Genomic DNA, 25,828 nt, shown 5'->3' with positions numbered 1-25,828 from the left:
GAATGAAATGACAACATTTTCTAACACCATAGACAAAAATAAGCTCAAAATGGACTAAAGACCTAAATGTAAGACTGGACACTATAAGACTCCCAGAGGAAAACAGTCTGGACACCACTTATCATGGCAATATATATATATTTTTTGGATCCTTCTCCTAGAGTAATGGAAACAGAAACAAAAATAAATAAGTTGGACTTAATTAAACTTAAAAACTTTTACACAGCAAAGGAAATCATAAACAAAATGAAAAGACAACCTATGGAGAATGAGAAAAGATTTTCAAATGATGTGACTGAAAAGAAATTAATCTCCAAAATATACAAACAGCTCATGAAGCTCAATTAACAACAACAAAACAAAACACAAACCAAATCAAAAAATGAGCAGAAGAGTAAATAAGCATTTTTCCAAAGAAGATATACAGAAGGACAATAGGCACAGGAAAAGATGCTCGGTATCACTAATTATTAGAGAAATGCACATCAAAACTACAATGAGATACCCTCTCATATGGGTCAGAATGACCATCATCAGAAAGTCTACAAATAACAAATGCTTGGGGATATGGAGAAAGGAGAGCCGTCCCACATGGTTGGTGATAATGTAAATTGGTGAAATAGGTGCAGCCACTAGGGAGAACAGTATGCAGTTTCCTTAAAAAAATTACATATGGAGTTACCATATGATACAGCAATCCCATTCCTGGGCAAATATCCAGAGAAAACTCAAACTTGAAAAGATATATGCACCTCAATGTTCATAGCAGTGCTATTTAAAATAGCCAAGACATGGAAGCAACCTAAATGTTCATTGACAAATAAATGGATAAAGAAGATGTGGTATATATTGACAGTGGAATATTATTCAGCCATGAAAAAAATCATTAAATAATGCCATTTGCAGCAACAGCAATGGAGTTAGACATACCACATTAAGTAAAGTAAGTCAGACAGGGAAAGACAAATATATGATATTACTTATATGTGAAATCAAAAAAATGATACAAATGACCTTATTTACAAAACAGAAATAGACTTACAAACATATAAAACAAACAAATAGCAAGGGAGAAAGGGAGGAATGGGATAAATCTGGAATTTGGGATTAAGAGATACATACTGCTAAATAGAAAATAGATAATAAGGATCTACTATATGGCACAGGGAACCATATTCAATATCTTATAATAACTTATAATGGAAAAGAATCTGAAATATATACATTTCAGGAGACGTGGGTTCAATCCCTGAGTCGGGAAGATCCCCTGGAGGAGGGCATAGCAATCCACTCCAGTATTTTTTGCCTGGAGAATCCCATGGACAGAGGAGCCTGGCAGCCTACAGTCCATGGGGTCACAAAGAGGCAGACAGGACTGAAGCAACTTTGCTGGCGAGCGCGCGCGCACACACACACATTTGCTATACATATGAAACACTGCAAATCAACTATACTTCGATAAAAAATGAAAAAAAAAAAAAAAAACACCAACAACCACCAACTACAAAACAGTTAGAACTTGTCAAGAAAGTACGTGCAACCCTTCCTAATGCAGCCCTTATCTGAACTTCCCATGGTCTCCTCCACGGAACCCGGGGCTGTAGCTTAAGTGAAACACCCGTCTGTATTGTTTGCCCTCAGACTGTGCCGTCTGGTCTCTGTCCTTTCTCTTCTTCACTGCATTCATCTTGCTCAGTCTAAGTTCCAGTTCAGAAATCACTTTCTAGAAGATGCCCCTGGCAGGATAAAGTGTTGCTTCACTTGCTTCACTGCCTCTCTTAGCATCCAACTCCAACCTGATTTGTAGCACTCACCACAGATTTCTCTGATGGATTATGATCTCCTTGAAGACAGTGTCTGTACCTTACTTTCACTGTAACCTCAGAGGATACCATGTTTGCTCAACAGGATATGTGGAAGGGAAAGAGGGAACAGGTAATACCAGTAAGAATATGAAAATAGTTAAACTTTTATCATTCAGAGTTCCTACTGTAACTAGAAATACTTCCGAGAGAAATATTGTAGTTAAAAATTCACAACAGGGCACACAGAGATGGTATTTGATTATTTCCAGAAGACAGAATATTTCAGGAGGGATGAAGACAGGGAGTTAAATGGGCATTGTATTTCTGAATACTAAGGAGTACGGACCTTCTAGTGGAGAGGGTAAGTCAACAAAATGAAAGACCAAAACTTACAGAGAGAAACTTGACACAATTTGCGATTTTATCAAATTCTCAAGCTATCCAGAACCAAAAAGTCACTAGCATTGACAGTAGCAAAAGGATGTTAAGTTGTAGAGGAGGAAGGGAGGAAAGTGGCTCACTTATGCTTCTCTCTTCTACTTCATTCATATGGACAAATGCTTTTTAAATTTTTTAACCTTATGTATGTCAATAGTTCTGCAAATGCTCTTTCTAGGTAAGTCCCCTGTGTTCATCATCAATTAGCTCCCTGCCTAAGCCCACGCCCCACCATATAGGCGTTCTGGACACACCACTTTATTCTAGACATGCTGTGTCACATTCTCACAAGTGAAGGTTTTGTTTTATTATGAATTTGCACTCTGTATCAACATAAACCTCTCAATTTATTTCCCTTTTGAAGCAAACTACTTTATGCCAACTCATTTTTTAAAGGCAGATATTTTGCATTTCATATGGAGTAATTAAATACCATTTCCAATGCAGATCAACATTTCCTTCCTTTCCAGGGACTGTATCTTAATGGATCCTTATTATTTCTCAAGAAAATTACAAATGGAGCAGTATCAGAGAGTGACCATTCAATCCTTTCCCCTACTCCCACTGGTACAGGATATGTCATTTTCTCCCTCACGGCTGCCAACAAGCTTTCAGTTTACTGAGTTCCATCAAAACACTCCAGGTGCTTTGGGCTTTGCTTTCTCATTTACAGATTGGGTTTATTTACGTTGGTTCCAAATGTGACAAAAAGCAAACAAACAATTATCCACATGGACCAGACGCAGCTCCACTTGTAACTCAAATGAAAAAGGCCCGACAATGTCACCCAACCCCTGCTCTCTCTGTAGGCTCAGTGGAATGCTCCAGCATCATATACTGGGAATGCGCCAGCCTGGCTGATGAGCCCTAATCGCAGGAACGCAGCTCACTGCCAGCAATTATGCAGGCATAGTTAAGTTAGATGCATGTGCTCGGTTTAGGTTATAATGCTACTTTTTCTATTGCTGGATAAAAGTTCTAGCCAGTATCTCAGAAATAATGCTCTTTGGTTGAGGAATGTATAAATAATTTTAGTGATTTAAATTGTAACAATTCTTTCTGGCGTTAGCCTTAAACAAATTGGTGAGAGACTCGTCTTAGTCTCAATCTGCCCCCCAAGACTTGTAGTTTGTCTGTATTATATGCTGATTCTTCTGGCTTATCTTCTTGTATTTCTTGTCCCTGGCCAGGAATCCCAAATAGATGCTGATCAACTTTGAGAGCAATTCTTTGGTAATTGGTTGACAAGTATTTAGAAGGTGTATTTTGGAGCTCAGGGAGAAAAGGGCAAGGTGCGGTTAGCCATGTCTCCTATGGCAGGTGACATCTCTATTTTATAGACATCTCCCCCACTCCACTGTCTAGCAGAGATTCTCCAAAGTAGCCCTTTTTCAACTGCCATGGTGACTTCTCGGACAGTGATAAGGATGAAGGTGACAAATAGAGTAGACTGACTTGTTTTGCATCGTTCCAGTTTCTTTTCATCTGTTCCAGTTTCTTTTCATCTGCTCCAGTTTCTTTTCTTTTCAGATTCCCTTGCATAGCAGGCTTTCAACAGCAACTAGGTTCTTCTAGTTAGTGTCACTCTTAGGAGTAGATTTTTTTTTTTTTTTTTCAGAACTGACTTACATAGAAAGAAAGGCAGTGCTTGAGAAAACACTATTGGCTTGAGTGAAGAGTGGCTGGCAAGGCGTGACTCTGACTTCAGCAAATGTGGAAACAGTTACCTATTTCCAGGTCATAGCTAACATGGGGCCAGCAGTTTTACATGTCCCTGGTATCCTTAGTGTGGCAGGAGAAACACGCTGAGAAGACCAGCTCCACAGGATTGTTGGGAAGTCAGCCTGGGAGGCCCCACTCTGGAGCTCTCTCCTGCAGTCTTCCACATCCTTTCCATAAGCATGTAACTGACTGCTGCTGCTGTTGGCGTTGTTGTTGTTTAGTCGCTAAGCCGTATTCAACTCTTTGCAACCCCAAGAACTGTAGCCTGCCAGGGTCCCCTGTCCATGGGATTTCCCAGAAAAGAATACTGGAGTGGGGTGCCATTTCCTTCTCCAGGGGATCTTCCCAACCCAGGGAATGAACTCACTTCTTTATTGCTGAACCACCAGGAAAGCACAACTGACTGTTAAACTCCATAAAGTGGTCTGTGTCTGCAAATGTCCCCCATCTGATGCACACTGAAGAACAATAAAGCATTATGAAAAGAAGACATGAGACACACAGAGAAGCAATGAAACTATGGGGCTGTACCAGCCTTACCTTCAGCCTAACCTTGTTCCTGGAACTTTCGATAACTGATAATACATCCTCACACTGGACAAAAACCTGTCTCTAAGGGCTCAATGGCAATTTCACCTTCTCCAGGAATCTTCCCTTTAAACCCCACCGATGTTAATTATTTCCAAGCAAAAGGAGACTTTGTCTAGTCACATAATGTGACATACTGCTTGACATTTGAGTACTTTTCCTCTTCAGTCATATACACTTTTAAACCTAGATCTTTGTGAGGCTGTGGATTTCTTGGAAGCTTGTAATGTAAAGGTACAACGTTGACTTTGTGTGAGTTTCTGTGGGTGTATCCAAGATCCTCTGCTTACACAATGATTCTAGTACACTGGCTATAATCCTGCATAGGTTCAATAATGCTGGTTCAATTGGATCAAAATAATTCAAAATCAGTTTGTTCTAATTATAATGCATAACATATTGCTCTTACCAATAACCTATTATAGTAACAGGCATAAATTAATGTCTAATGATCAAAGTTCAGTTTTAGTTTAAATGGAAAAAATGTTTTTTCATTGTGGATCTGTGTGGGCCACTGTATCGAGGGGTGGTCAGAGGAAGAAAAGGGTAAAGTAACTATCCTCTAGCTCTCAAATTTATTTAAATCTGCAGCTACCACCTTTATTAACTCTAAATCCTGGTTCTTTATTGACTCTAAATCCAAAAAGGTTGGCCTCTTTTATTAGGTCCTATTCCCAGAGTCAATATAGAGTGGTTATGAATCCAGAATGTGAAGCTGATCTTTCCGGCTTCAGATCCCATCTCTACTATTTGTGTGACCTTGCATAAGTTGCTTAATCATTCTTTGTTTCAAGTTGAAAGTGAAAGAAAGTGTTAGTCACTCAGTCGTATCCTATTCTGCGAGTCCATGGACTATAAGCCAGCCAGGCTCCTCTATCCACGGAATTCTCCAGGCTACTGGAGTGGTTAGCCATTGCTTTCTCCAGAGGATCATCCCAACCCAGGGATCAAACCCAGGTCTCCTGCCTTGGCAGGTGGATTCTTTACTGTCTGAGCCACCAGGGACTGTCCATAAAATTGTAATGACAATAAAATATATTGTAATGATAACAACAAATAGCTCAAGTTACATATGAGCCTCCCAGGTGGCACAGTGGTAAAGAGTCTTCCTGCCAATGCAGGAGACACAAGAGACTTGGGTTTGATCCCTGGGTCAGGAAGATCCCATGGAGTAGGAAATAGCAACCCACTCCAGCATTCTTGCCTGGAAAATTCCATGGACAGAGGAGCCTAGCAGGCTACAGTCTATGGGGTTACAAAGAGCTGGACACAACTGAGAAACTGAACATGCACACACGTTATTAATATATACATGTCAAGAAAAGTACCAGAGATCTTGACATAAATATCAGCAACTATTAGTATTTATCTAATGGTGCTTTTCCTGCCATGAAGATGCATGCATCGAATTCCATTCACATAGTTTTAAGAAATTCAAGGTATATATCTGTTATTTGACAAAATATAGATAAAAATGAGCTAGAATGTTGACTACCCTAATGTTCACATGTCCCTTTTAACCTTGAACCTACATGTTAAATTTCATTAACTTCATTTTATAACAAACAGAAGAAGAATACAAGAACCAGTCTATGCAGCTACATTACTCAGAAAGTCCTCCTTTCACAGATGGCTTTCTGGATCAAATATCTTTGGGGAAAGCAAGCCTTAAAGAAAATATGATCAGCTTCCTAGCACTGTGCTGGCACAACTGAATCATCATGACATATGCCTTTTAACTTGTGCAATAATGTGTGCCAATTATTTCTCAATAAAATTGTGGAAAAAAGATACTTGACTGAACAAATGAACGAACATACTGACAAACAAGTGAAAGAATATATTAATAAAAATGCAATGTTTTAAAAATGATATTCTCCAAGAATGTACTCAAAGGGTTACTTTAGAGAACAGAAGAACAGGGTTGGTGAAGGGAAACTTGAACAATTGGGTGTTGTTGTTGTTGCTGTTCAGTGGCTAAGTTGTGTCCAGCTCTTTGTGATCCCGCAGACTGTAGCATGCCAGGCTTCCCTGTCCTTCACTATCTCCCAGAGTTTGCTCAAATTCGTGCCCGCTGAGTCGATAATGCTATCCAACCATCTTAACCTCTGCCTCCCTCTTTTCCTCCTATCCTCAATTTTTCCCAGCCTCAAGGTCTTTTCCAACTGGGTGCTGGCTCTTATTAAAATTCCTATATTAAACATCTGCAAAAGCAGGAAGGATTATAAATCTAAAAATCTGCCAAGCACTGCTACAGAATCCCAAGGATTCCTCTTCCCCATTCGTATTCTTTACTGGAGCCAAAGGATACTTTCTCCTGATGTCTTAATATTAATTTCACCTAGTTGTAATGGAGGCAAAAAGCCAACTTTGTTCACATTAATGAAATCAATTGATAAATTCAGACTGTTGGTTGCTTGCAGTATCAGATTTGGCAGCTTGAGGGCAGTAACAGAGTATTTCTATGGCTCCCCAAAAGGAGATAAATAATGGAGTCTGGTTTAGACCTAAGGGCAGGCTGGAAAGCACTTCCAGACCAAGCCATGGAGCAGAAAGTTGCGTCCTCTGAGAGGCAGGGTACAGATCTTGTCGCTTTTCAAACTCCTTGCTCAAGGGGATGACCACAGGTTGTCTAGAATGCTCACTGAGCTGCTTCACAGCTGAGGGCCATTTGTGTGTGTTTTTCCAATTGGCAATTCAAAAGGTCAGAAGAAAGATTGGATCAACTTAAACTTTATAGCAGCAAGATTGCAATAGGCTCTTTGTGTCTGCCTTTATTAATATCTCAGTGGTTGAAAATATCCCTCTGTGTTCACCTGCCCTTGGAAGGATGAGAGGAATAATGCAGTCTTTAATTCTGGATCTTGCTTTAAGTCCATCCTGCTGCGATTCTTTTTTCCTGTGGAAAAAGGCCATTTGACAACTTTTGGCATTGCCTAACCAGTATAGTGCTGCTGTGTTTGATGTTATAAAACAGACCTCATCCCTCCTACTCCTACTCCAGCTCCATGCAACCAATTTCTGTGCTCTGAGTGGTTTACATCGTCCAGAACACCAAGGGGCTGCTCATTTGCAAATCACTTAAAAATAACCAGATGCTGCAAAACTGAATCAAGTATTTGTTAAACTTTGGGAGTATGGCATTTGTAATGGTTTTTAATCGACTTTTTTTTTTCCTGCACAACTGGACCAGAAGTTTGTAGAGGCATATTTTACGCAAGATGTCTTGAGATGTCCCATTGTATTCTGCAGTATAATTGCAAGGTAGAAGAGGAACATGTTTGAACGGGGAAAGCCTTGGCTTGTCTTTAGGGCACAGGGGCACAGCATGAGTTCACAGCTCATGCAGGGGTTCAGGGTACTTCTGCGCCTCCAGTGGAACAGATGAGCAAGTCACATCAAATCAATTTATCCCTGCCAGCTTGCTAATCGTTCTGCTTGCACATGAGTTTATTTGTTTTTACCAAAAATCAGAGAAAGAGCTAAACATCCTCCGCTTAATCTGTAATATGAAGTTTTGGAAAAAAAAGTTTATCTTTTTCCATTTAATTACTTCTTTACATGCATTTACAGTAATTAGACATCAGATGCAGTAGCTAAAGCAATTACTATATGTCATTTCAGAGAATTACAGTATAAACATACAGTAAATACTCAATAATCCATGACAAGCTACTTAAAAAGTAATAAGGAAATTTAATTTAAAATGTGGGAGCTGAGATGCATGATGCACTTCTGAATGAAATACCCACAATCACAAAAGAGAAATCCCAGCTTCACAGAGTGCGTCATTGGCCATCTCCCTTCAGAATTTATATTAACAATGTATGATAAATATACTCATAAAATGGAACCCTCTCCTCCCTTTCTTTCTCCCTTCTCTCCTTTATTCTCTCCTTCCTTGCCCTCTCCTCCCCTCTTTCTCTCATGCATACATGTACACCTTCCCCACAGACACTGAAAGCTCAGGTGTCACTTAAAGTCCATAACCATGAGAACACAGAAGTTTTTCTTTTTTTTTTTTTTTGTAATAACATCACAGTGGTTCTCCTTGTCTTTCACTTTGAAAGGTCTTCTCCCCCATGTATAACAATACACTATCATAAAATACATAGGGAATTTGGAATTCATTGGAACTGACTTCACCTCGGTTTACTTACTGAGGAACTTTGGGAGAGTTGTTCATCCTCTCTGTGTTAAACTTATCACTAAAGAAGAGGTATAACTATTTACTAGAAACTGAGTTGTCTGATATCACACAAAGTATCTGTCTGGGGTGGAGTGGGCATTGGATGAATGGCTGCTAGTCTTGTGTTATCCATTTATTCATCTCAATTCATTTAATGAGTTTAGAACATTGACTCTTTTCTATTTAGATTTTTCCAGCCTTCATAACTTCTTAAAATTATCACTTTGATGTATTTATCTATTGTTATGGGATGTAATTTTCCCCATTCATTAAAAAAAATTAAGGTGCAACGTTCCTCCAAAGTATACCAAAGACTGAAGACTAACTCTATGCTCACCATTTTAAATAAATTCCTCTTATCTATTCTTAGACAGTTTCTTAGGATTATGGAATCTTTTTATCTCCCTGCCTCCCACTGCCTCAATCGGACCTCCAGTACCGTATAATGAGAAGAGCATAGCGGAGAGGTAGAAGCAGACTAGTGACTGAAGTCTGGATCCACCACTTAGACCTGAGGAATTGTGGGATGAAGACTAAACCTCTAGAAGCCTCACTTAGAAAAAAGAAAAAAAAAATAGGACAGTAATACCTACTTCATAAGGTTGTTATGAAGATCAAATGAGGCATGATCATTCATTCAATTATTCATCGTATTCTTTTTTAAAATTAAACTTTTTATTCTGTATTGGAGTATAGCTGATTAACAACTTTGTAATAGTTTCAGGTGGGCAGCAAATGGATCTGTATATATGTATATAGGTATCCATATACATATATACATATATATACGTATCCATATATGTATATGTACATATATATATGTATCCATATACATATATATACATATACATATATGTATATGGATACATATATACATATATCCATTCTGTCCCCAAATCTCCTCGTATCCAGATTGCTACAACACTTTGAAAAGTACCCCCTGTTCTATACAGTAGGTCCTTGTTGCTTATACATTTTATATATAGCAATGTGTACCTTCATATTCTTATTGAAAGCCATTGTAATGCCTTATTCCATCTATCAGGGAACCTGGTATGTAGAAGCTAATCCATAAGTGTGAGTTCTTCTATACTTATGCATAAATTTTGCTTACTCTTCAGATCAGCTTTGCCCAAAATGTGTTTCTCTAAATAGTTGTTACAGGAAATATTTTGCCAAAACAAGGCTCCATAGTCAGCTAGCTTTAGGTGTGCACCTAATCGCTCAGTCATGTCCGACTCTTGCGACCCCATAGACTGTAACCTGCCAGGCTTCTCTGTTCATGGGATTCTACAGGCAAGAATACTGGAGTGGGTTGCCATTTCCTTCTCCAGGGGACCTTCCCAACCCAGGAATCGAACCCGGGTCTCCTGCATTGCAGGCAATCTCTTTACTGATTGAGCTGGGAGGGAAGCCCAACTTTAGGAAATATGTCATTCATTCCCAGCTTGTTTATTTCTAGTATGTTGTTGTGAAAGTGTTAGTTGCTCAGTTGTGTCCAGTTCTTTGCAACCTCACGGACTGTGTGAGTATATGCGTGTTTATATGCATATAAAGACAGCATTTATAAACAGACATTTTTAAACTGTGAACACATATGTGTGTGTGTGCTCAGTCACATCCAGCTCTTTGTGACCCCATGGACTATAGCCCGCCAGGCTCCTCTGTCCATGGGATTCTCCAGGCAAGAATAATGGAGTGGGTAGCCATTTCCTTCTCTAGAGGATCTTCCTAAGCCAGGGATTGAACCCAGGTCTCCCACATTAGAGGCAGATTCGTTAGCACTATTTCTAGTATAGTTAGGCATATTTCTAGTACAGTTGACCTCTGAAAAGTCAATCACGGTTAAAAAGAACTTTTAGCACTTACAATATGTGCACTTAGAAATTTGATCGTTGACAAATTACCCTCCAAATTTATTATATTAACCTACATTGCCACCCAAAATGTAGGATTACGATCTTATAACAACTTGAAATATACTGGTACCACAGATTCTTTCTTCCTAACCCTTGATTTTCAGGTGAATAAAGCTGGAAACCAGAGAGAGAACTACCTATAAGATATAGCTTACAAGATGAATTCAAATAAAGTCCTTAGTGAACCAGTGAGAGCAAGTTTCTAAAGTTGGAAATATCAGTTACTGAGCTCTTTCTAAATGTTAATCATGATGTCAAATAGTTATTTACACAATATTTTTAGATATCCTCTTGCTGCTGCTGCTAAGTCGCTTCAGTCGTGTCTGACTCTCTGCGACCCCAAAGAGGGCAGCCCACCAGGCTCCCCCATCCCTGGGATTCTCCAGGCAAGAACACTGGAGTGGGTTGCCATTTCCTTCTCCAATGCATGAAAGTGATATCCTCTTAGGCACTAACAAATTTAAATATTCACAAAGCTAGTTCAGAGAAATTAAGACAGATCCTGAGTGTCACATAGCAACAAGAGATATCCTTACCTCTTCATGCCTCCTACCTTGTTCTTCCTGAATCTGATTGGACATTTTTAGTGCATGCTCTGTTGAACTCTGCAGCTAGAGTAGGTAAATCAGAATGGTGTTTCATAAGTATACATGTATATTTATGGTTGATTCGCATTGTTGTATGGCAGAAACCAATACAATATTGTAAAGCAATTATCCTTCAATTTAAAAAAGAATGGGGTTTCAGGTTACATTTAATAAAACAAATATTTGATTCTACCATAGGATATCAAAGCATTCAAGACGAACATTAGCCCTATCAGTCCATGGGGAATAGAGGTAAAGAGAAAATTGGTTCTCCGCCTTTATTTCCTATAATTTATGATAAGCTCTCCTTCTATCAGGGAAATGTCAGCCAAATGAAAAAGCCAGAGTTTGTTTCAGAAACGATCCCCTTCCATTACAGAGGGACAGCCCCATCAGCGATGGCTGGATACAATCCTTGAGGGTCAGGGCACCGCCTGGTTCACTGGACTCGACCATGACTGTGTCCTACCGCCATCCTCCTGATAATCATATCTGGACTCATCAGTCATGGTAAAGGCACTGCATATTGTACTTCCTCCATCTTTCTTTCATCAGAAGTTCCCTGGATTTCAGTTTCCCATGTATATAAATTTAAAAAATGGTCAAGTTACTTGGAACAGGTCAAAAATAGTGACAGAAATCAGATTGCACCAAAAGCTTCTCCACTTTTCCCCAGGGAGCCGATACAGAATCACTACCTACGACAGTTTCCAGAGCTTGGTCCTGTCCTATTACACGTGTACTGAGTAATGGATTTTCCACCATTTCCCTTAGGACAGTACTTCTGAATCCAATTCTCTCCTGTCAGAACATTTTTTTACCCACATTCTATCAAGACTCTCTCTTCCCCTCACGTTTCAGCATTCCATCCCATTACTCGTGGCTCTGGCCTCTCTGCCAGGGTAAATAATCACAATCTCCTTCGACTTCTCTTTGTCATCCTGCCACGGCTTCCCTTTGTTGTTCATTTTATCCTGTGTTTTCAAGGCTGGTGACTTTATTTCACTTCTGTAGTAACACAAGCCCACCAATCCCCTTATCTGCATAGTTCCCGGATATATAAAAGATGCTTAAAATTCTAGAATTCCATGATTTGGACTTGTTTAAAGAGCAGCTTTGGAAATAAAGCAATTGTATTCTTTAAATTATGGGAAGAAAGATGAAGAAAAGAAAACAGATAGGCTTCGCTTTACTACTTTCAAATGCAAAAACCCTCTACAAAAAGTGCAGGTACACTCTCCCAAGAATGAATATAGAGGAAAATGTATTCCTCTAGGAAAGATTTGGAAATACTTTTTAAGCTTTCTGAGGTCTTATGGAGAATTACGATTACAACAAACCTGGGAAATGACTGTTGTTACAGAATGCCTGGGAATAGGTTTATTTTATGCCAAAGAGCTTAGCTGATTTGGAATGAAGTCAAAAGAGCCTTTGTGTTTCTGAGGTTGAACAGTTTGTTGTTTTCTTTTGGCAAAGCATGATGAGGTTCAGCCGATGCGGTCTCCAGCTCTTTTCACCCCTCATCCCGGTAGAGAGTATGTCAGGTTATATCATGTAAACAGACGTGCTGATCATTTGGCTGTGTTTGAGGACTGAAACCATGTTGTAACTACTTTGGGACCCTCAGTGAGTGCAGTATTTCAGTGGTCCCTTTTAAGCTATAGGTAACTTTTTCTTTAAAAACTATTATTAATATTATTGTTAGCACATACTAATATGTACAGAAAAAAAACCTACTTGCATTTTTATCTTTCTTTACATTTTCTAATGGACTGACGTTTTATACACTGCCAAAAGTTCAGATTTCCTATAAGACAGGATTATCTCATTACATTTTGGTAAGTAGTCATTTATAGACATGGGGCTCAAATTCTCAAAGTTTACTCATACTCAGGAGATATATATATATATATATATATATATATATATATAAATATATATATATATATATAATCCAGTTTGGCATAATAGCAAAATATAGCCTAGTATTGTTTACTGCTCAAGCAACCCTGTAGGAATTGAATGAGGTGTATGGAGCATTCAAGAATCATTCTTTAGCCAATATTGTAGTTTTTTCTTTCCTCTTCTCTCCTCTTCATCTTCCTTCTCAGTTTTCTCCACCTCTTCACCAGATCAGGTGATAATTTGATTAAATACTATTAAAAATCATATATAACTCTTTAGATACACCACTGTTTTCTCTACCTACAGTCATCTTATAAATGAAAGTAATATGTTACATCCAGCAGCTTCTAACTTTCAAAAACAGAATTAGATACCCATCTGATCACACAGAAGCCATTGGCCATAATTAAAAGACACATTTTAAAATGCCAAATTCATGACTGAACAGTTCTTGACCATCTCGTATCTTATTTTATCATCTGCAAAGTAGTGGCAAATTTCCTTTAGTAACTACTTGGTAGGATAATTGAAAGGTTCAATGCCCTGACAAGTGGAAAACACTCAAATTATTGAGCTCTATGTGGTAGAAATTGGGGTGATTTTAGAATGTAATATTATATAAAGATGAAAGCGTAAATATAAGAAATAATAGCATATATAAATTGAAGGAATTAAATCATAAAGAAATATTTGAGGATGTTGTTAATTCTTGGAATGGGAGTTTTACTCTAAAATTAACTTATTTCAGAAAGATGGCTTTATAAGAAAATCAGAGCAACCTTCACATTTCATTATATAGCAAATGTAGTTTCTAATTCCCCTTCCCCATGGGGATCAGCTTAAAAACACAAGTGAAAACCCTTCATTGCCCAAAGGCACAAAGCATTTTACAGCGCATCTTTATTTTCTCACAACAGTCTACATTTTGGTCACTGAATCATTAACATCCATTTAGTGTGAAGGAAATTACAATTGGTCTAATTTAGACAAATTCACCCTGGATCTGGTCATTTTCTGCTTCAGGAGGAAAAACATGCAAAGTACACACAGGGATGAAAAACTAAAACTCTGTCCAAATGTTTCAATAGAAGAAACTGACTTCCTACAGGACTTGCAAATGTATTCAGATGTTATCATGAGCCCCAACACTCTACATGTAAAGCAGTGAGGACTGGCCACACTGCTCCTTTTCAACTTAGATTAAAATAAAAAATTCAAATAATTTGGTTTCTAATAGTTTACCTTTCCTAAAGTTATATTTAGTAGCTGTTTGCACAGACATAAAACAAAAATAATTTTTACAAATTCACATTTACTTCAAACAAAGCTATAAAAGTCACATATTTATAGCTAATATTTTATCTAAAAATAGACTGTTCTTTCTTTCAAGCAGGTATTGGGGGGTTGATTGTGGGTGTGTGTGAGATGAAGTGTTTCTTCATTTTTTTTATAATCAAAGGACTGGGTATGTGTTCTGGCAATTTTGATAAATACATTCTAATTATTATCTTAAAGTTAATCTTTCTCTGAGAAAATCAGAGCTCTAATTACAGAGAAATATATATTCAATATTGTGAAATACTTATGCAAAATATTACTCTTAACACCTATCAGCTAAACTATAATGTCTTATAGAAAGTATGTAGCAATTTACAAAAGAATATTGTCCACTTTAGCCTTCATTTTCTTGTTCAATATGTATAATGCCCAAAGAGAGTACAATTCCATTTTCAAAAACTGTAAACCTTTGCTGATAATTACTGCAATTCTACATCTGCAGTCTTTAACAACAAAAATGTACAAGTCTTATTCTGGAGCACTTACATTTCTCTGAAACATCTCTGGCTTTTCTGGACAAGACATTCACAGATCTACCTAATTACAAACTTTATTGTGCTCGTGAGAGTTATGGGCATTGAATGTTTTCTCTCAAAAGAGAATTCATGCAATTAATTTCTTCTACATGAAATGGTAAAGACCTAACAGAAGCAGGAAAGATTAAGAAGAGGTGGCAAGAATACATAGAAGAACTATACAAAAAAGGTCTTAATAACCTGGATAACCACAGTATGTGAACCTTGAACTTCCAGATGTTCAAGCTGGATTTAGAAAAGGCAGAGAAACCAGAGATCCAATTGCCAACATCTGTTGGATCATAGAAAAAGCAAGAGAGTTCCAGAAAAACATCTACTTCTGCTTTATTGACTATGCCAAAGCCTTTGACTGTGTGGATCACAACACATTGTGGAAAATTCTTAAATAGATGGGAATACCAGACCACATTACCTGCCTCCTGAGAAATCTGTATGCAGGTCAAGAAGCAACAGTTAGAACCGGACATGGAACAACAGACTGGTTTCAAATTGGGAAAGGAGTATGTCAAGGCTGTATATTGTCACCCTGTTTATTTAATTTATATGCAGACTACATCATGTGAAATGCTAGGCTGGAGGAACACAAACTGGAATTAAGATTGCAGGCAGAAATATCAATACCTCAGATACACAGATGACACCACCCTATGGCAGAAAGCAAAGAGGAACTGAAGAGCCTCTTGATGAAAGTAAAAGAGGAGAGTGAAAAAGTTGGCTTGAAACTCAACATTCAAAAAACTAACATCATGGCAACCAGTCCCATCACTTCATGGCAAATAGATGGGTAAACAATGGAAAGAGTGACAGACTTTATTTTCCTGGGCTCCAAAAACTGCAGATTGTGACTGCAGCCATGAAATTAAAAGACACTTGCTCTTTGGAAGAAAAGCTATGACCAACATACACAATATATTAAAAAGTAGAGACATCACTTTGCCTACATAGGTCCATCTAGTCAAAGCTATAGTTTTTTCCAGTAGTCACGTGGGATGTAAGAGGTGGATCAGAAAGAAAGCTGAGTGCCAAAGAACTGATGCTTTTGAACTGTGGTGTTGGAGAGGACTCTTGAGAGTCCTTTGGGCTGCAAGAAGATCAAGCCATTCAATCCTAAAAGAAATTAATCTTGAATATTCATTGGAAAGACTGATGCTGAAGCTGCAGCTCCAATTACTTTGGCCACTTGATGCAAAGAGTCGACTCATTGGAAAAGACTCTGGTGCTGGGAAAGATTGAAAGCAAGAGGAGAAGAGGGTGGCAGAGAATGATATGGTTAGATAGCAACACCAGCATCACCATGGACATGAATTTGAGCAAACCTAGGGAGATAAGGAAAGACAGAGGAGCCTAGCATACTGCAGTCCATGGGGTCGAAAAGAGTCAGAAATGACTTAGCAATAGAACAACAACAACAATATGATTTGTTTTTAAAACACAAAGTCAAAAGGTGATACTTATTTGTGAATTATTTCACCAGGACTTTTCTTATTCCCTCCTGGAAAATGAATAAAAAATATATAGCTCTGCACACAAGCTCCATTATCAAACTAAGAAATGAAATTTTAATTCTGTAGGCTTTAGGAGTACTTAGGCGCCTAGCAGGCTTCAGTCCACAGGGTCACCAAAAGTTGGACATGACTGAAATGACTTAGCCAGCACACATACATGTATATGTCAGCATATATGTTCCTAAAGACAGCATTTGTAAACACATACATTTTTAGACTGTGATCACATGTTTGTGTGTGGTCAGTTGCTCAGTCATGTGCAACTCTGTGACACCATGGACTGTAGCCTGCCAGACTCCTCTGTCCACGATATTTCCCAGACAAGAACATTGGAGTGGGTTGCCATTTTCTACTCCAGGGATCTTCCCAAACAAGGGATCGAACTCACATCTCTTGCAGCTCCTGCATTAGCAGGTGAAAATTATTTACCACTGTGCCATGTGGGAAGCCCTCACATATAGTAAATATAAATTTTGGCAACAAGAGTAATTACACTAGTACCTACTAGAATAGACTCATGGAAATATTACTTAACCTACTTTTATCATAATCACTGGAGCACTTGTAAAAATGCAAATTAATGACCACAATATAGATCAAATGAATCAGAATCTCTGGAAGTACAATCAGATATTCTTCATTTTTACAAGTTCCTCAATTTTTATGTCTACATCATTTTGAAGAACACTGATAAGTGGGTTAGCTATTTAATCAGGACTGAAGAAAAATATGGACTTTTTATTTCCTGCAAAGTTATAAGCACTTAGTCTCACATTTTCTTCCACTTCACCCTTCCTTACCAGAGACTGAATTTACAACTTTAAAATCTTCTTAAACCTTCCTCATCAAACACATGGCTTTATAAATTCCTGGCAACTAGGTGTTAGCAAATACTTACAAACGCCAATTAAAAAACAGCCACATTTTTCCATCTGAAGAAATTTATTTTATATAAATATTGATGAAAAATCAGCTCAGACTATATCTAATCAAATAAAAGCTATTTAAGTGCAGGGGGTGAAGTTATAATTGCTCTGGGAGCAGTGATGTCAAGTTTTCTGGCTTTTGGAGATTTATGTTCTAAGTTATAAAGTCATAATGCCAAGTTAACAATTTTGCTTTGGGATGAATATACAAACACCTGTAAGATGAAGATTTCAACCTTCCAGAGGATCATATCAGAAACTAATTGAGGCTTAGAGTGCAATTACAATATCAAGTCCCAAACCACTGTATAGTTAGAAACTGTTAGAAGAGATTGTCAGTTTGCACTGTGGGCTCTAGGCCAAATTTCTGTAGAAGACTCAAGAAGTCTGTGCCATCTATCCTGTTTGAAGGTAACATTGCTGACAAGGGCTATTTTCCAGAGATAATTTGTCAACATCAGAGACACTGAATTGCTTGCATGATTAGATGTGGGGTGACAGTGTTTTGGTTCTATGCTTCTGTGAATATCCTAGGGGCATAGAGAAGACATTTAACAATAGTGCTTGTGCGTGTGTGGTGTGTGTGTGTGTGTGTGTGTGTGTGTATTCCTTAACCCACAGATGCACCAAAGCCTTTAATGTCAGCAACCAAGTAATCATGTAATATCTTCCAAGGGAGTCCCAGAATTTATCTGTTAGGTACTTTGGGACTTTTTTGAACAGGTTTCCTTGTATTTTAACAAGAGAGAGCTTGCAAAGGGTATGTTGACTTGAAAGTTTGATTGCTACTAGGAGCACATTATTTCCCCAAACTATTTTTTGATCTTGAAATGTCCTTCAGCGTCCCTGTCTCTAAATCAAATGGAACTTTGTTATGTAATTTTAGCAAAATAAAAAACAGAATAGTACTGAAAACACCCAAAGAAATAATACAATTCTCAATTAAATTCTTAATACTTGTTGAATACCTGCTACTACATACCCAGCACAATGTGGGATACAAAAGTATGCAGTCTTCATGTAGCATTAAATTTGTGGAAGAAGCCTAAAAAGGCATGGTTTTTAGAGTGTGTGGAATTATGCAGCCTGATGCAAAGACAGAGGTTGATTCTACAGAAACAATTTGACTATACAATTTTTAAGAAAATAAAATTAGTCATTCATTTCGTATAAATGGTACAAGCAGGATAGTGGAGGTCTTAAGAAAGAACAAGAGTCAGGCTGATTGGATTCAAATTACATACTAGCTCATGATTTTAATATTTACTTGTTACTTAAATTTTCTGTGCCTCATTTACACCTCTATATTATAGGTCTAATAATAGCCACTAAGGGGACGACAGAGGATGAGATGGCTGGATGGCATCACCGACTCGATGGGCGTGAGTTTGAGTGAACTCCAGGAGTTGGTGATGGACAGGGAGGCCTGGCATGCTGCGATTTATGGGGTCTCAAAGAGTCGGACACAACTGAGCGACTGAACTGAACTGAACTGAACTGAATAGCCACTCCTTTGAGTTGTTAGAATTAAATGAGATATACCTACATGCATGCAGATAAATAGATATATGACTATAAACTACTTATAAATCTTAGAGGATCACCTCAAACATGGGTAATTTTATATTTCTGTTTTTTTTTAAGATACGTAAATAAGCAAGAAAGAGTTTATGAGCTAGTATGAAATCAGTTTCAATAAATGTCCACTTGTGATCTTTATGAGAATTCTTGACTCTCTCAAAGCTCTTTCTATGGAACATCAGTCCAAAATAATTAGAAAAAAGTTGTTATTAACTTTACACATTAATCTGAGTTTTCAGATATAATAGTAGACTCTGGTCAGATAATAGAGAAAATTAACCAAAGTAGTAAAAATATATATAGTTGAGATGATGGATGTCCACTAAACTCACTATGATCATCATTTCATGATGCATATAAGTCTAATTATTATACTGTATATCTTAAACTTACATGGTGCTATATGTTAAGTATAACTGGAAAAAAATATGTAGCTGGTTTAGCAAAGGCTAGAGAAGCACTTAAGATATTGCTCCATTTTTCAAGGTCTACTTAGGAACTCCTAGTCTTCTTTAGTGCTTATCAAAAATTTCAAAACTTAAGTGCTTATCAAAACTAAAAAATTATAGTTTGTTTTTTAAAATTCTTACATACAAATTTTCATTTTGAGATGAAGGTTCTCTTTCTTAACTTTTAACAACTCAACAGTATGAAAAGGATTAAAGTTCTAGGTTTCTTACTTCATGTTCATTTCAGAAGAAGCAGTCACTTATCAAGAAATGCTAGTTTGGATGTGATATTAAACTATATATTTGTATCAGGGCTTTCCCTCTTGAAAGCATTACAATACGCATTAGAACTGACGAAGGAAAATAAACAAACACACAAATCACGTGTATTGCCTCATGTATTTTGAAAGCATAGCAGCTGGAGAGACTTCAGATGAAGCTTTATTCAGGGCTTCCGACAATATTGTCAGGTCTCAGTTTCTCTCACTAAATCTTCCTCACCTCCACCTGTTTCTTTCATTTCCTTACAACCTCTCCCTTCATGGTTCAGTTCAGTTTAGTTGCTCAGTCGTGTCCAACTCTTTGCAACCCCATGGACTGCAGCATGCCAGGCTTCCCTGTCCATCACCAACTCCTGGAGTCTACCCAAACTCATGTCCGTTGAGTTGGTGATGCCATCCAACCATTTCATCCTCTGTCGCCTGGCCTCAATCTTTCCCAGCATTAGGGTCTTTTCAAATGAGTCAGCTCTTTGCATCAGGTGGCCAAAGTATTGGAGCTTCAGCTTCAACATCCGTCCTTCCAATGAACACCCAGGACTGATCTCCTTTAGGATAGACTGGTTGGGTCTCCTTGCAGTCCAAGGGACTCTCAAAAGTCTTCTCCAGCACCACAGTTCAAAAGCATTAGAGGAAGACAAACAGCATTTCCTGGGTCTATATCCTTTGGAATTCAACAATGCAGCTGAAACTACAATATACACAATGTTTAAAAAAGAGAGAGAGAGAGAGAATTCAGAGTCTTAGCTCAAGAAATCCCAACAAAACTCTAATTTACAGGCTTCATTCAGCAGCCCATCTCTGAACCATGGAGAAGGAACTCAAATATGCTGATGGCTGTTGCCCTGTGTTATGTCATCTGCTCATGAAATAGATAATAATGTCCCACCCAACCCATGTGAGTCAGCTGTAGTAAATCTGGATCCTCCAAGAACCCTGAGGCTATTTGAAGAGGGACCAAATCTCTAAAAGGAAATCAGACCCTTGTGTTGGGTGGCAAAGATTCATTTCTAATACAATATCAAATACAAGCAAGCCCAGAAACATAATTCCATCCTTCCAGTTTCCAAATGCTCTGTAATTTTATTTAATTTAGTAAGTAAGAATAGAGTTCTTACTAGCTGAGGTTGAAATAGATGATGAGAAAAATCAAAAAGACAAGTAAAATATAATTCTGTCCTAAATAAATCCAGAACCTAGGAAGGGGAACATGTACATGTTTCCATATTTTACACACATATTTATAATATATATAGTATGTATATATGTATTCAAGGAAAACTAGGTATTCATGCATTTAATGTCTTCAATTGTAGCTGATTGGAAATCCAGCACAAACCGGTATAAAAAAAACAGAATTCATTAGCTCAAGCAACTAAAAATCCAGTCTAGCTTCAAGTGAGGCTTGAATCATGAGCTCAAACTCAGTTTTCAGGATGTGTTTTCTTCTTTATCTCAGTTCTTTCTTATGCTATATTATTTTCCATCTCAGGCAGGGGATCCAGGAAGGGTCCACGCTCATATCATTCCTAATGTCACAGTCCCACTAGAAGTGAGAGAACTCCACTCTACAGATAGAAACCTCATTGTCTTTTGTTGGCTTTAACAATGCCATAGGTTTATCCCTGGATGAATCACTGTCCAGGGAAAAAGGATGCTCACACTGAACAGATGTCAGCATCCTCTTCACTCTTGAACCAGAGGATGAAGTTACTTGTAGATAAATACACAAAGTTAAGAGTTAGATATGGGTTACTTCCACAGAAATAAACCAGGGTGTTTCTCTCAAAACTAGGATGAAATACATAGCAGGATGCCAAAAAGGACCTTTGTTGGCAAAGTAATGTCTCTGCTTTTCAATATGCTATCTAGGTTGGTCCTAATTTTCCTTCTAAGGAGTAAGTGTCTTTTAATTTCATGGCTGCAGTCACCATCTGCAGTGATTTTGGAGCCCAAAAACAGAAAGTCTGACACTGTTTCCACTGTTTCCCCATCTATTTCCCATGAAGTGGTGGGAGCAGATGCCATGATTTTCGTTTGAATGTTGAGCTTTAAGCCAACTTTTTCACTCTCCACTTTCTCTTTCATCAAGAGGCTTTTGAGTTCCTCTTCACTTTCTGGCATAAGGGTGGTGTCATCTGCATATCTGAGGTTATTGATATTTCTTCCAGCAATCTTGATTCCAGCTTGTGTTTCTTCCAGTCCAGCGTTTCTCATGATGTACTCTGCATATAAGTTAAATAAACAGGGTGACAATATACAGCCTTGACGAACTCTTTTTCCTATTTGGAACCAGTCTGTTGTTTCATGTCCAGTTCTAACTGTTGCTTCCTGACCTGCATACAAATTTCTCAAGAGGCAGATGAGGTGTTCTGGTATTCCCGTCTCTTGAAGAATTTTCCACAGTTTATTGTGATCCACACATTCAAAGGCTTTGGCATAGTCAATAAAGCAGAAATAGGTGTTTTTCTGGAACTCTCTTGCTTTTTCGATGATCCAGCGGATGTTGGCAATTTGATCTCTGGTTCCTCTGGCTTTTCTAAAACCAGCTTGAACATCAGGAAGTTCACGGTTCACATATTGCTGAAGCCTGGCTTGGAGAATTTTGAGCATTACTTTACTAGCAAGTGAGATGAGTGCAATTGTGCAGTAGTTTGAGCATTCTTTGGCATTGCCTTTCTTTGGGATTGGAATGAAAACTGACTTTTTCCAGTCCTGTGGCCACTGCTTAGTTTTCATGGTCAACAAAAGAGTCCAAAATGCCGTACTTGGATGCAATCTCAAAAACGACAGAATGATCTCTGTTCGTTTCCAAGGCAAACCATTCAAGATCACAGTAATCCAAGTCTATGCCCCAACCAGTAATGCTGAAGAAGCTGAAGTTGAACGGTTCTATGAAGACCTACAAGACCTTTTAGAACTAATACCCAAAAAAGATGTCCTTTTCATTACAGGGGACTGGAATGCAAAAGTAGGAAGTCAAGAAACACCTGGAGTAACATGCAAATTTGGCCTTGGAATACAGAATGAAGCAGGGCAAAAACTGACAGAGTTTTGCCAAGAAAATGCACTGGTCATAACAAATACCCTCTTCCAACAACACAAGAGAAGACTCTATACATGGACATCATCAGATGGTCAACACCAAAATCAGATCGATTATATTCTTTGCAGCCAAAGATGAAGAAGCTCTATACAGTCAGCAAAAACAAGACTAGGAGCTGACTGTGGCTCAGACCATGAACTCCTTATTGCCAAATTCAGACTTAAATTGAAGAAAGTAGGGAAAACCACTAGACCATTCAGGTATGACCTAAATCAAATCCCTTATGATTATACAGTGGAAGTGAGAAATAGATTTAAGGGCCTAGATCTGATAGATAGAGTGCCTGATGAACTATGGACTGAGGTTCGTGACATTGTACAGGAGACAGAGGTCAAGACCATCCCCATGGAAAAGAAATGCAAAAAAGCAAAATGGCTGTCTGGGGAGGCCTTACAAATAGCTGTGAAAAGAAGAGAAGTGAAAAGCAAAGGAGAAAAGGAAAGATATAAGCATCTGAATGCAGAGTTCCAAAGAATAGCAAGAAGAGATAAGAAAGCCTTCTTCAACGATCAATGCAAAGAAATAGAGGAAAACAACAGAATGGGAAAGACTAGGGATCTCTTCAAGAAAATCAGAGATATCAAAGGAACATTTCATGCAAAGATGAGCTCGATAAAGGACAGAAATGGTATGGACCTAACAGAAGCAGAAGATATTAAGAAGAGATGGCAAGAATACACAGAAGAACTGTACAAAAAAGATCCTCACGACCCAGATAATCACGATGGTGTGATCACTGACCTAGAGCCAGACATCCTGGAATGTGAAGTCAAGTGGGCCTTAGAGAGCATCACTACGAACAAAGCTAGTGGAGGTGATGGAATTCCAGTTGAGCTATTCCAAATCCATTAAAGAATATAAAGGCAATAAAGCCAGAAACATCACAAGACTGGACTAGCTTTCCTATGTCAGTGTTGTCAGTGTATGTGTTACAGTATAAGAAAACAACCAGGGGCTAAGATGCCCATCTTTGGCTATCTGGAGAAGGCTATAACTGGAACCAAAATATAGAGTGAGATTTGGATAGGCATTGGAGATAAATGGAAATACTTTTTCTGTGCAGAAAGCATGAAGAAGAGAAAGACACTTGGCATTCTTTTGACTATGCCTAGCCTGGTAGAGAGAAACACACATTTCAGTATCAATTCTGGATTTAATTCTTAGCTGTGGCATTAAGAGTTATGTAAACTTGGATGAATTGCTTTGTCTTATCTGAGCTTCAGTTCCTTTATCTTCAAATGAAGATACTTAATTCCAGGGGTTATATAAGGAGTAAGTGCACATTATGTGCTCCAAAAGTAGTGGCTACTCTCTATTGATCACACAAGTTGGGCTGAAACCATTGCTTCATTTCAAAGGAGTCAAGGAAAATGCCCTTGGAAAGGAGGCATTTGGTTGATGAAAGGCTCTTGAAAAGGAAATAAATTTTGACTCTATTCTATGTAGATATGAGTAGCAAGGAAAGATTTTTGAGATAGAAAATGACATAATGCAATTGATATTTTAGGGAGGCTTTCTGGCAATGAGAAATCCATGAAGAATTGAACAAGGAAGAAGCTGGACAAAGATGGTTCTGTTCAGGGAACTCCACGATCAATGTTTTTAAATGTCTATCAAGAATATAGAGTTTTCTTTTAAAAGCCTGTCCCATATATTTTATTTGACATTTCTCAATATTCTATGAAATATAAAGACATTAATGCCAGATCTTTACATAGTGAAAGTAACAGAAAAAGATATTTTCTGGCAATAACTGAGGAACTGAATGACCTTCACCTTCCATTAGCAACAACTGGAATCTTTGAAGTGGCATCAGTAAGAAATGAACAATGAGAATGAGAAATGACCACAAAAAGGAAAGTCTATTAGGAATTTCCTGTAAATGGCAAGGAGTAAACATAAAATCACTTTCTTTCAAATGTGGGCATAGTTATAAAATGCCTGGTTTGACATCAGAAAATATTTAGAAATTTTAAAATAAAGGAAGCAAACATAACACAGAAAATCATCTCCTATTATAACAGCAATGCATCTCAATTCCATGTTGGTGAGAGCTCCAACCAAAAATACATTCACAGTTTCCTAAGCTGGTATGTGCTTAGTGTTTACTCTATTTCTAGTATTGAGTCACATATGCTTCAATCACCAGAAGGAAGCATTTATCAGCTTGAAAAGTTCCTATCCATTTACTTGGTCTTTCTCTGCTTCTATTTCTTCCTCATTTCTCTGTCCATGGGGTATTATTTGAAACATGACAGATTATAGGTCACCATAATGTTGTTGTTGTGGAAAACCCAGTTATATATATATATATAGATATAGATATAGATATTCAACTTGTTTATTTTTCCTATTATTTGATTTTAACCAAATCTTAATCCTTTATGCAAATGTGTATGTGGATTATGTTCTGACCAACACAAATATATGCATTGTGGCTTTATAACCACAGGTGCTGGCAGAAATCATAAATCGTATTTTACAGATTGGGTGTCTAAGAGAGGGAGAGAGGGAAAGAGATTAAGTGGATTGCCTAAGGTCACAAGCTAAAGCTGTCTCCTAGTAAGGTTTCTTAATTCTGCTTTTTGTGCTGCAATCATTCAGTCCATTTTGATGTTGGAAACTGTAGAGCCAGATTCTTAATCTCCTCCACTACATCTTCAGGCAGTATGAGATTTTGACAGGAGACAAGACTATGTTTGAAGTGATAGCTTTCTTTCTTAGATTAATGCAGGAAAGTTGAGGGGAGGGGGGAATGGAATTTCCATTAGAGTCTATGGTTAAATATCCAGGAAGGACTACATAGTAAAAGAAGAAAAAAAAAAAAAGTTTAACTTTGAGAAGTTTTTTTTAAAAATTGTAAAATAGGGTTTAATCAAATCATTCAGATGACTAATCATGCTCAGATATGGCATATTCTGTTATCAATAGGCTATGTTTAAAAGTTAACATTAAA

General features: G+C 37.8%; 1 long non-coding RNA gene across 3 annotated transcripts in view; it reads right to left on the bottom strand.

Moving 5' to 3' along the window:
* LOC147369849 (uncharacterized) overlaps window positions 1–25,828 on the bottom strand; it is a 222,381-nt gene that overhangs the window by 114,024 nt on the left and 82,529 nt on the right. The window contains exon 3 of one of the 3 annotated variants that reach the window (XR_015168605.1): window positions 11,197–11,272. The exons of the other annotated variants lie outside the window; for them this stretch is intronic. This is a non-coding gene — a long non-coding RNA (uncharacterized LOC147369849). Of the gene's footprint in view, window positions 1–11,196; window positions 11,273–25,828 lie in introns of those variants that run through there. 3 annotated transcript variants of the gene reach the window in all.

This window comes from Bos grunniens, chromosome 7 (assembly GCF_055505025.1).
Source record: "Bos grunniens cultivar Pamir isolate PY7600 chromosome 7, Bosgru_T2T1.0, whole genome shotgun sequence".
NCBI classification, from domain to species: Eukaryota; Metazoa; Chordata; class Mammalia; order Artiodactyla; family Bovidae; genus Bos; species Bos grunniens.
Note: the sequence above shows the minus strand (reverse complement) of the source record. Positions and strands in the feature narration are given on the sequence as shown.